Source organism: Grus americana, chromosome 1 (genome assembly GCF_028858705.1).
Source record: "Grus americana isolate bGruAme1 chromosome 1, bGruAme1.mat, whole genome shotgun sequence".
Taxonomy (NCBI): domain Eukaryota; kingdom Metazoa; phylum Chordata; class Aves; order Gruiformes; family Gruidae; genus Grus; species Grus americana.
The window spans coordinates 12,525,079-12,538,087 of record NC_072852.1 but is presented as its reverse complement, the minus strand read 5'-3'; positions in this window follow the sequence as shown (position 1 = coordinate 12,538,087).

Sequence of the window (13,009 nt, the reverse complement as noted above, 5' to 3'; positions counted from 1 at the left end):
CATCCCTCCTGGCCCCGTCTCCTCATCGCTGGCCTCACCAAGTCTGTCCCCAGCAATCCTTCCTGCAGACTCAGCCCCTGTGCCAGAATCGGCCATACTTGCTCCTTACACCACAGCCTCTGATTTTATTCCCTACCTGGACATCTGAAGATCACTGAGGTGACGTGTAGTACATGTAGTACACTACACTGGGGGTGTGTAGTATCCTCTGAAGTTTGCAGTCCTTTCAGGCAATTAAGGGTAAGGTGATTGGGTAGGCTGAAGTCCATACAAAGTAACTTTTAGTTCTTACAATTTCAGTCAGTATTTTGGGATGAAGAGGTGATTCCCTAACAGTTTACACCCTATATTTGCTGGGTATCCTTTTTTTTTTTTTTTTTTATTTTGAGGTTTGCTTTTTCTTTTCTCCAAAACTGTAACCCTCAGGGCTGGTTTGCACCAGAGATTTGGCTAACTAAGTGGTTCATTATCAGTGCCCACATACCATGTCCCAGCCTAGAGCTGCAGGCAAGGGGAATAATTAAAGAGTGCTTGAGTCTGTTCCAGATTGTGTTTGGGTTTGTGTCTATCGCTACGGGGAACACCTCCAGCAGTCCACAGACATCGGGATGCATGTGGGTATCACTCATTGCCCTCCTAAATTACTCTGCCTGGCTAAGAGGTTAGCGTGCGGGCAGATGGTGAGTTAACTGGCTGGTTTGGGACACAGGACAGAGTGGTGGCTGCTGCAGAAATACGTCTGACGAAGCCAGGGTCTGCCAGCGACCCGGCATTTTCCACATGGGAACTTCCCTGCTCTGAGCCCGAGTCTGGCATGTGCTGAGCGAGCAGGTTTAGTGGCTTCTGTGCAGCGGGTTTGTGGTCCCTGCTTGCACTTATTTGTCTGGCTAATTTGTGTGTTTTCATCTGTTGGTTCCTTGTTATTCAGATGTGTTTGTTAATTGTAACGATTTGCGTTTCAGTCACATTGCAATAAAAGAGAAGCTCTCCAGTGGAACGCAGCAGCTGTTTAACAGTTTGTATCAGCAGCACGCAAACAGCGATGATGCAGGGTGAAGCACAATGCTCTGCTCAAAAACTTGGGAGAATAAAAATATGCTACCTAAAGCTGTAGAAACCCCAAGTTTCTGAAAACCATTGTAGGACCTCTAAAATCCCTTGATGAGCCAGGGTTTAGTGGTGCCTTTTGGAAATCTGTGCCAGAACTGAGCTCGTGCCCCAGCATGGTGCATGAGGTCCAGAATCACAGATCGCAAAAATAAAATTACCAAGGTTTTTCTCTTGAGGGCCCTCATTTGAGTATAGCAGGATCCTGCTTATTTTGTGGGAAACTGTCCGGATCAGAGTTTGCAATGGTTTAATTTCCTCTGCATACTGTATAATCGCTGAAATAACTGAGCTAGCTACAATTATTGGCCATGCAATTTCATGCATCTGTGAAAATTTATTAAAGTACAAATCCTTGCACTTGCTCTAATTTGTGCTAATGAAAGAGCTTGGCACATTTGCTAGTAAGTCTTATGAAGAAGAAGATTCAGAGGGAATTCAGAGGGAATCACTGTAATGATTTCAAATTAGAATAATAAATTTGAGTTCACATTAAAATTAATAGAACTGTTGTTAGCGATTTGATTTTCCACTACTCTGCACCTAGTGTGGAATATAAAGAAGGTTGTGGCAATCCACAGTTGGAACTTTTGATCAAAGGAAAGCTATAGATTTATGTCTCAGCATATTTCTTAGTAAGAAATTTGACTCTGCAGGAATTATTAGAAGCTGTAAGAAAGTGTGGGTAACAGAAACACAAAGGTTATCCAGCTGCAGAATGATAACACAGTTTAATGAACATTTGGTCTGCAATTTAACTTATGATCTGATCACTAATACAGAGCTATATTTTTCCTCCAGATGACAGTATAATCAGAAAAGGGATAAAGATGTCTACTCTACTAGTGGTACTAGTGGTATGGATGTGATATCTTTATTTTTCGTACTTAAATACTTGTTGAAGCTGGTCTACGAGGAATATACACATTAAGCTTAGCCATGGAAATTCATCTGTTTGTCCTTCTTTGTGTCGTATGTCTCTGTAGTGAAAATTAAAGCAAAAGCTTTCAAATGTGCTTTTTCCTTGTGCCTTCACAAACACAATAAATTTCCACATGAATGAGGACAGAAGAAGCTGAGAAGTACAAAACACTTCAGCTGTCTACTGAAATTCAGCTGCATTGTATCCTCCTGCAGCAGAATGACCCAGCTTGTGCGGCGGCAGTGGAAATCAGAGGTCTGCAGGAAGGGCCACCGAGGGCAGTGGACTGTGTCTCTCAGTGGGGCTGCGAACTCTGGCTTGAAGTTGCACCCAATAATAAAATAGTGCAAAGATAACGGTGCAAAAGTTATTCTGATTGCAATCACCAGACAAATTGAACAGTCTTGCTTTGGTACAAGGTGGGAAGGTAGAGGAGGACAGCTGGCTATGGGATTGCCTTTAGGAAACAGGCTGAAGAGGATGGAAAGCAGAGACCGACTTTTATTACTAATAGTCTTGTTTTCTCTTCTCTCTCCTCTCTCCTTCCTATTAATCTCCAAATTCTCTCTTCCTCCATCTTCTTCCCATCTCACCCTAGACAACCCTTCATCTTGCCACCTCTTTCTAAGTGTCTCCTCTCCGTCTGGCCAGACCAGTGACTCAGGATCCACCTTGCTGTACCTGCGCTGTCCCAGGAGCACTATGACTGGGATCTGAAGGTGCATGGTCAGAAAATCCATCTTTGTGCCAATCGGCTACTACTAGAAGAGCAAGGCCCACGCTCTGGTGCTGAGGGCATTTCTCCAGCCTGCACCCTGACCCTGTTTAGCTGCTAGCACAGCTGGTGCCACCAACACCTTGGGGATGAGATTTTTTGGTGCAGGGGTGATGTATATAAGAGAAAACACACAATGCTAACCCTTTGCCTGGGGAAACTTGGCCACAGGAAAGTTTCTTTATCATCATCCTCTCTGGCTAGTTCTTGGTGTAGAAAACTATTGGATAGCCAGGCTCATGTCAAGATTCCTGGAAAAAAGGACTGCCTGGGTTCCTTTACTAACCATTTATGTTCAGATGGATTATATAACAACAAGAAATTATTTACAGGGAGAGCTATCATACAATTGATATATCCTCCTGTGAAAAACCGATTTGCAACACCCAAATGTTCTCTGTTTTGTAGGAGGCAGCATGGTAACATACATGTATTTCAGTGACAAATGTATTACACACATGTTGGCTGACAAATCTCATGGCCATGCTTGCAATGGTTCTGCTGACAGCTATGAAGCTGCTCAAGCAGCTGCCCAAGCTCCTATTTTCTCTTCAGTTAATTTTGTTCTCACCAGAGAACTGCTGTTCTCACATTATCACCAAAGTTATCACATTAAAAGACTGAACTCTGGCATGACTTCACTCATCAGTAAGGCATTGAGGTGGGATTTTTTTTACTTTTTTTTTTTAAGATTTTGATCTGCTGGACGTTATTCTTAACCAAACAGCATGCATGTATTTCATAAAATGATCGTGAGTAGGTAGTGGTTTAGCACTAGAGCTGTGGAAAGGAAAACAACTCTGTCTGAGATCTGCTGTAAATCTTCGCCTTACATACAGTCTAAACCACATCTGGTTCTTTCATTAACTATATATTAGAGTTACATATTTCAATGAGAAAAATAGAGGAGTGAAAAAACTTTTTCAAGAAAACAGAATTCCTTCTGGTATTTTGTGATATTTATGAGACAGAGGGCTCACTTTGTAGGATTTTACAATTGTGTCTTGCCCAGAAGCCAATGTAGAATCACTATCCAATATCTACCACAAATTTGTGCTTTGTTCAGTTTTTCGCTCCAAGTGCCTGACAATCTGGAGCCAGCAGCTAAGCAGCGACTAACAGCATTTATGGTTTGCTAATGCAAAACAGAGATGGACTACAAGATGACTCCTTCTGCTCTGCTTAGGTCTTGGATTTGCTTGCAGCGATAAGGCAGATGGAAGAGACGCTGACTAACCTATTCAGAGACTAGGCTGTACGACAAGAGCGCTATCTCCTGAATACGTTTTGAAAAAATTTGCAAAACTACAGCCTAGTGTTGCAAGAGTTATTTTCTAATGTTTATGTTTTAAACATTTCCGATCTCTATTACAGATCCTATAAATACAAATGCCTATGAATGCAGCAGTTCAGCAGTTGAAAGAGGTATGAAAGTTAAGCTATCTGAATGTATATAATGGCACTTTTTTGAACATTGTGAGACAGAACAATTTCTGTCTAGAACTTCTCATTCTTCTTTTCCATTTCTGGTTTCCTTTTCACAAAGCAAAAGAAGCGTATCATGACTTTCTCAGCTGGCACGCAACACAGTCATGTTGGTGAAGATACTATGGTAGTATGCGTTGTGTATGCATGAGCGCACTAGAAATTTAGAAAAAGTATTCTAATAATGTTTCAGAGTTGTTGAAAGAGCTGCTTGAAACAGTTAATTTCTAACTCTTAACTTACAAAGCTATATGCCTCCCTCACCAGGAACTCAACAGCATAAAGAAGTGAAAGCCAGCTAACAAGAACCTAAAGAAGTTTTAAGGTATCTGACCTTTAACCAACATTTTATCACGGTTTTCTGAGACTCAAAGTGAGAAACTGAAAAAGTGCATGTTCTGAAGGTCCTACTTGTAGAATTGCAGGACAACAAAACAGTATTTTCGTGGTTGTGATTTTTTTATTTGAAATGTCAGATTGGACTGATCCACATTCATGCTGTGCCTTAGATTGGAATAAGTTTGGGTAGAAAATCCTACATATGCAGGAGAAAAGGATTCATTCTCATCTACCCTGCATACCACTTACCTATCTGCTGGGTGGATTAAAATTAGAATAACTCCTGAGGGAGAAGGATTAGTGAGCAGAGAAGAAGGAAGCGGCTAAGATATACATTATAAATAAATGTATCACCTAACTGCACTTTATGACTTACATATTCTCTGTTAGCAGCAGCTTGAGTGCTGCAAATTACTTTGTTACTAAAGAAATAAATATCCATGTCTGTTCCACACCAATCTGTCTCCTGCTTCCTATTCTTCAAGGCGGTGATACTGCTTAAAATGACAGATACAATCTGATTGCAATATAAGGTTAACATTAATTTTAGTTGTTTAATGAATCTGTTCTGAAAAACTGCTCTGAGAATTCTTTTATTCTGATAACTGCATCTCAACCACATCTTACAACACTCTCCTTAGTTCATTCCAAACTTGGAAAAAAATGTATTATATCCTGTAGTACAATTCAATATTGGTCACAATGGCCATGTCAAATGTACATACTTCTTGTTATGGTTTACTCCCAATAAAAAAGAAAGAGGGAGCAGGGAAGGAATTGTTCCCACCCAGCACTCCTCTTGCCATAACCTGGCTCTCGCTGTCCTGGCAGGAGAGTGTGATGAGTTGATGGAAGGTGGTCGTCCCATTCTTCTGGACCTGGGACACACGGCAAGCCTCATCCTCCACAGCTCAGCAGCACAAGGCTCCCAAATCAGCCCCTTATTGGCACCCACTGGACAGAATAGATTGCATCCATTTTTCATGGATGTGCAAGGTGAATTCTAACAGGAAAAGCAGACTTTCTCAGCTCCGACTTTCCAGGAGGTCCAGCCCTAATGATGTTGTTGCTATAATTATCTTACCCCATTTGATGTTTTCGAGAAGACTGAGCAATGATCACTTACACTATTGACAAGCAAACGTGTTTATGAAAATCAAATCGATATGTGACTTAGAGACATCCAATTTCACATATTTCATTTCCAAATTGTTCCCTGAAGGTTTTATTTACTTTTTATAAAATCCCGCAGCTTTATAGAAAATCAATTCTCTGTCACCTAAATGTTGTCTTATAGCTCAGCATGCCCCCAATTTGTTTTTATAGTGCTCCCTATTGAAAGGGATGTATATTAGAAATAGCCGTAAAAATATATGCTGTGCTTTTTTTGCTGGAGAGAATCTTAGAGAAGTTTGATGAAATTATATTTAAAATAAGTGCTCTAAATTTTAAATTTGTATAATTTATGTGTCCAGGCTGACAGATTAATCATAGGTGCCCGTATAACATAAAACTCCAATTAAAATAAACAAAAATTAACTTGTCAGAATTGTCATGTATGCAAGAAATTAGTTTGAGTAATAAAAGAAGACTTTGAGCCAAGTTTTTCTTATTCTCTTTTTTTTTGTTGTTGTAGTTATAAATGCTCCCTGTCTTGAGTCAATGGAATTAGTGGAGTACAGTTTACCATAGGTAGTTATGTATTTCAGAAGAGACTGATGTGATTAAGAAGTAAAGATGACTGCTAAGCTTGTATGAATAACCCATAAGAATGATCGGCAAAAGAGAAAAACAGTTTTGTGGACTTCAGGCTAATGAGTTGTGTTACTATAAACACTAATGAAAGCGCAGAGTCCCTTTGCGAGGCTGGAAAGGCCATGTTAAACAAGAGTGGTGGAACATGTAATTGGACAATTTTGGGTTTGATGGAAGCCATTGTTATTGAAAATCAATTACTAAAATGAACATTTATTTTTCAGTGTTAGAGTTTATCTAACAAGCTATAATCTTCAGTTGATGTTGGTTTCCTTCTCCATATGCCCAGCTACTAAAATCAGAGGGATGCCTCTTCGTCTCTGTTCCTGCACCCTCCAATCATAATTTCTGATCAGTTTTAGTATCTCCAGCTCCCCAGAAGAATGGAAGAGAGGTGTTAGGAGAGAGAGAAAAGAGACAATGACCAGTATGGAATTGACTAGAAATATTTTTTGGGAAAGCAACAGGGGGAAGAGAATGAAATAAATAGGCAAGAAATTATAGCCACTGAATATGGAGGAGAGAGGTAGTCTTGGAAAAATCACGTCTGTGAACTTTCACCAGTTAACACTGAATCTCAGTAAAATCAAGTTATAAAAGATACTTCTCTTATAAAAATCATTATATTGTATAATATTATTTTAATAAATAAGATAATGCTGGGAATTTAAAATGTTTACTTCCAGTAAATCCTGAATTTAAAAGAATACTACGTATGAAAGGAGGATTAGAAACTGAATGTTGTCCTAATTTTTAACAATTTAACATTAAAATTAAAGCCAGCTCCTGCAGGTAAGTGCAAGTACTAACAGTGCAAACTGACTCTCCCTTCAACCATTTATCCACAAGCAAATGCAGAAAGGTAAAATAAACCCACAAGTATTAGTCAAAACATAATGACAGTGCTGTATTAAAAACCCATCTCCCAGCGTCTAGCTATGAAAGGGAGTTCTTTTGCAAATGGAAATTTTCACACCACAAAATGGGAATTATGAAATTTGAATGAAGATAGAAATTGAACAAGGCAAGAAAAGCTATGTTATTAATAGTGATAAGGAAAGCTGTCTTATGCTTCGGCAGACCTCGGCCATCTTGATAGCAGACCAGAAGTATCTATGTAAAATCCTAGCAGTGGTCCAAATGTATTTGCTGTCCAGACAAATGATACTTATTTAAAGACTGTACTTACAACTCCATAGGAAAAGTACAAAATTGCCAGCCTGTGCAAAATGACTGACTAATGATCAAATCTTAAAATGTGAACTGATGTTGTGATAGATTAATCATGGCCATGAAGTATGAAGGAACTCAAATGGGAATGCTCTGACAGCCCATAATAAATCAACCAAGAGCTATACGCAGAGCAAGTAAATAAACTCAGAACCAAATGTAGAGAACATGAGTCAGGCACAGAAGTAGACCATCAAATAGTATACATAAATATGGAAATTGTAAGAAAGATGCATTTAATTGTTACAAAAGCAAATGCAGAATACAAAGATAGGAGATAAATAAAATGAAAAATAAAATGTGAACACTACTGCAAGTTTAAGAGAGGCAAAAATATTTCCAAGTGCTTCATCTGGAAGATGATACTGACAACTATTATGAACGGGGAGGTAGTTACATCCCTGCAGCATGGGCACAGCAGTCAGGTGAGGATGGCCAGCAACAGCGTTTGGCCGCTGGAAGAGGGATCGTGCACTCAGCAAGGCAGGACTTCAATGGATCAGCAGAACAGCCGATGGCAACCCAGAGCCAAGATGGGAGACACAGGGTCAGATTGGGGTCACAGATCCTCTGAACAGCTAGAAGAGTGTGGTGACTTCTAGATTGGGTACATTTGAAATTTTGATTATTTGTGGAAATACTGGGATATGCGTCCTGGAAAGGCATAATCATTAGAAAATCTAAGTAAAGATAATAAATTAGTTCTGAGGCATTGACTGAACAAAGAATGAAACAACCATGGTTTCTTCAACACGATGCATTTATCCCATATGTAAAGAAAACTAGTGATCTATTCTAAAATACTTATGATGTGAATGAAAATGTAAAGATAAAAATGATGACACAGGGGCAAGAGATGAGGCACCTTCCTATGAAAGGGACAGCCTTTAGTTTTTGCCTCAGTGACACTAACAGGGGTAGAATAAAGGTAGAGCCAAATTGAAAGAAATGACTTGCAGTGATGTTTGTGCATGAAAAGTTCAACCAGCTCTTTCAGTAGCAGGAAGCCATTCAAGTAGAACATGGCTATAAATCACTGGAGGGCATTTCTTAAAAGCCACTCAAAGCTGCTCCAAAGTGCTTTCAGCCCACGCTCTGAGAGAGTGGCACTATTATTTTAGACGTATGCTGCAAGAAAGGGACTGCAATTACTGACAACTTATCCAGGGAAGAATTGTAACATTAGAGGAAAGACAAGTGAATAAGAATACAAAATTGTAACCCTTGCAGAAATATAAAAGACATGAGAACATTGAAACCACTGGACAATAAATTTTCATGTCCCAAATAAGAAAAGGTCTGGAGAGATTCATATGAAATATGTAAGGTAAACATTTACAAATATTCATAACATTTTTCCCTCAGGCTGCTTGGTCAACAGAAAGAAGCCCCAACTCCTTCTGAAGTGTGCCAGAAAGACTGACATGAGCTGAATGTCCAAGAACATGCTAAACTGTACATTACAGTCAAACTGTAATGTCCGGGCTATTGAAAAAACCAAATTCTCCATTCCACAATACAGACCTGTACCTGGAAAGCTTATGCACCCTGTGTATCAGCAAACAGCCCTGAAGATCCCTCAGATCTGGTGAGCAGATGTGATACATGTAGGAGGAGGCCAGACAAGCCTCAAAAGGGAAAATGAAATTGTACAACTCTCCTCACGGTTCTTGGAGTGAAGGGAAAATGGATCTCGTGATCACAAACCACTCATTACAGTAGACTGATTTCTTGACTGCCTCAGTGACAGATGAAGCAATAAGTTTTTAAGTACATTTGTTATCACAAAGTATTATTTCAGACTGACAACAAATGAAAATAGGAACCATTCAGGGTCAGATGAAATGTTCATCTAACTCCTACTTCTGGAGGGGCAAGAGGAAATACTTAGGGATGTGTAAAAGAACAGGTCAAGCACAGAGGTAGTTCCCCAAGGTGTCTCTTTACCTTAACATGGCCTGGGACTTCCTAAACCAGAATTCTTGGTTTTGTTTATTCGCCTCCAAAGAATTTTTCTTTCCATGCATTTTTCTTTAGGGCTGGAAGATTCAATCATTACCTTTCATTCTGCAGCATGCTGTGTGTATTTGAAGTGTATTATCTTTTGATTTCTCCACCTTCTTTTAATTTAAAAGCTCTTTCAGTTCTTCAGTGTTTTCTCTGGTAACTGCTGTTGGTCTCGTATGAGCTTCCTCATGTGCACTCAAACCCTTCTGGAAGTACAGTGACCCATACTGACACCATCTTTTATATGAGGCTTTACTAATGTGGCACAGACCAGAAGATTAACCCAATATGTTTTACAGGTGAAATGTGCATTTCTCAGAAACTCAGAATAGCACAGAGGCAGAACAGCCAGAGTTTTGTTAGCTCTGAGGTGGTTTCTGTGAGAATGAAAGCATATTTCTTTCTCTTGTGCCAAAGTGTTGCGGGGATGCTATCCAAAGCAGGGCTGATTTCACTGGAGGTTATACTTCTGCTGTCTTTTATCTACCTATAGTGAAGAAAATAGTTCCTGCATAGTGCAGAGTACCGACAACATTGTGAAGTCATTCCCTACTTGTCTGCGTGATTGTTATAAGCTATCTGTTACATAAGGCACGAACACTGAAAAGTCAGTGCTTAGATGTCAACATAATAGACGGCTAAGAAATATCTTGTATGAAGAGAAAGATTTTTTACATCAGTGAAGAACAATGAGCTAATGAGTTGAGTCATGGATATCCTGCATGAAATGCCTTAAGCCTATTATAAGGCTTATCCCATTCTAACCCCAAATTATCTCATGAGGTCTGACTGTGGGAAAGGAGGAGATATTTGCATATTCATCTTAGAAGAACTTCCCATCTGTGTGATGCATCAGTTGGTTTGCTGGGAAAAGAGAAGAAAAAAAATCATCTAATTTGTAGCTGTAGCATTCCGGGATGCAATTAATTTTCTCAGCGCACCGCTCATTTCTCCAGCAGCAGAAAGCACCCACAGCCGTGTGTGATGCTGCGCACTCCTCATGAAGGACCAAGACACTTTATTGATCCTTTTGTTAGGGGATCTTCACAGTTTTGAAAGTCCTTTACATTTAACAAGTAAAAATCTCATCCCTGTCACTTCCTCTTTCTCCTGCTCTGGAGGCAAAAAGAAATCCAGGTTGGCTCTGGGAAAATTCTCCCAGCAGAGCAGTGCTGAAGTGCATGGCCTTCTGCTCCTCCTTACAGCCTGTGGACTTGTCCTGCTTTAGTCTAGGGGCTGGTGCAAAATGTGGGAGATAAAAATATGGGGCAAAGGTCCCCAGTCTTAGCCCGAGTCTTCAAGGAGATCAATCTGGGTTTCGCTGGCAATTTTTATCATGCACTGCTGTGTCTCTGGTTTCGTCTACACTTTCCTACAAATTTCACTCCAGGCATTAAGACTGCCGTTCCAGAGCACCTCTGCTTAACCACCCTAATCACCCCAATATCATCCCGCAAGGGCTTTCAGCCTGCAGCCTTGCAGACTCTGTGCTGGTTCCCCTCAACACTCAGCCGTCAGCTGGAAAGCAACAGTTGACCAGAAGGTAACAGCAGCAAGCGGTGGAGCAGCTGGTGGCATCTTCCAGCCCTTAACCAGGTCACTCCCAAGACCCAAATCACGATCCAACCCTGGATAATGGGGATTTGCAGCCAAAACTGTTCCCCAGGTCCTGCAGACATTGCTGCTGGACAGGGAACTGGCTTGGGGATGGTAGAAATGATGAGATGATTTCTGCAGTGCAGGGGGACAATGTTTCGACTTTTGAAGCTGCTCATCAAAGGAACCAGAAGCACTTTCAGTGTTTAATGTCTTAACAACTCCATATTAGCTTCTTAAGTGTTAAGTACTGCAGAAACATGAATACTATTCTCATCTGTTTTGCCGTGTTTGCAGTTCTTATGAAGGCATTAGTATGCCTTAGCAATTAAAGTGAATTCTACATTTCCACAGTATTTTTTATTTTGACCCTACGTATTTTTTTCAGATGGGGGTATCTTCAGTTGTATATTTTCCCTGAAAATGCAATTTTTGATAATGCATTAATAAGCATGTAAATGTCCAATTAAGACAAGAGAACTCCCAAATAAATTGGAATTAAGCTTTTCCCAGGATTCTGAATCTGTGAACATGCTTTTCACCTGTAGCTCTTACCGCACTTGGAAGTATATTTGTGTGGACAAGCTGGAGATCACAGAATAGAATCCCATGTTTATGATACAGTCTGCAGATGGAGAAAAGTATTGGACTCCTGAATTAAATGCTGTTCACATTTCAAAAACATAGTTCTATTTTAACATAAATGCAATTTTGAATTTCACAACCTTCTAACATTTATATTTCTTACAACAAAAACATTAATGTTAATACAGAAAATTTTTATTATTTTTCATTCCAATTGCCCATGAAGTCTTACACCTGGTCCTTCTAGCTGTGTTGTTAATTTTTTTTTTTTTTAGGTTGGCTTCCCAGGACCTGGCAGAAAATGAGGCACACAACTTTAAACAAGCAAGAATTATTTACAGACAAATTCCACTTTACTGTCAAAGGTGAACAGAGAAACTCTACGACTCTGATGGTGTGGAATACCTGTGAACAGCTGCATGCAGTTAAGCAACAGAAGTGCAAGGGGGACTTACTCTTTTGTTTATTCAAGAAATTCACTATGTCTATTTTGTTCACAAGCAGTTTAAGAATGCAGAATAATTGTTACTTGTTTTCCTTGGTGGACTCTGCTGATGAAATAAAAACAGCTAAAGTGATTTCTGACATGCAAATTGGTGTGTATCGCCTTTCAACTATCATGCTAATGTTTTTGTAGAAAAAGAAGGCAGAGGGAAGGGATCTATTTTTTTCCACAGTTGCTTCTCTCTCTGAACTCCTGATTTATCTCTAAGGAAGAGGTCTGCGCCTGTTTCCGGTTTAGATTTCCTCATGGAAGTCTGACAAGGGGCTCCTCTCTCTACAGGGAGGGGACAGAAGTGCTCCTGCACAAGGCAGGTACCCGTTGCTCCCTTCCAGCTAGCTAAGTGCTTCTCAGGGATGAGCCGAACCCTGTTAAAACACCTCTGCCCACTGGGGAAAGGATGACTTAACTGGTGACTAAAGGACACTGGGCTCCCAAAATTAAAGCTATCGTCCTTGCCCGGGGCCGTGCTTATTCAAAGCAATGGTTTCCTTTTGTCACATCCGCACAGCATCTCATCTCCCCGCACACGGCTCCAATACTCTGCTGCTCACTCACCTTCAACTTCGTGTCCCTTTTTCCTCTCCCTTATCCCTGGCACGTTTTTCTCATCTCCACAGATAAAAGCATCTATGCCGCCTTCTAGGGATTTAATTTCTCGTATCATCCGGAAGGTTCCCCATCCTCTTCATAGCTAAACTGATCT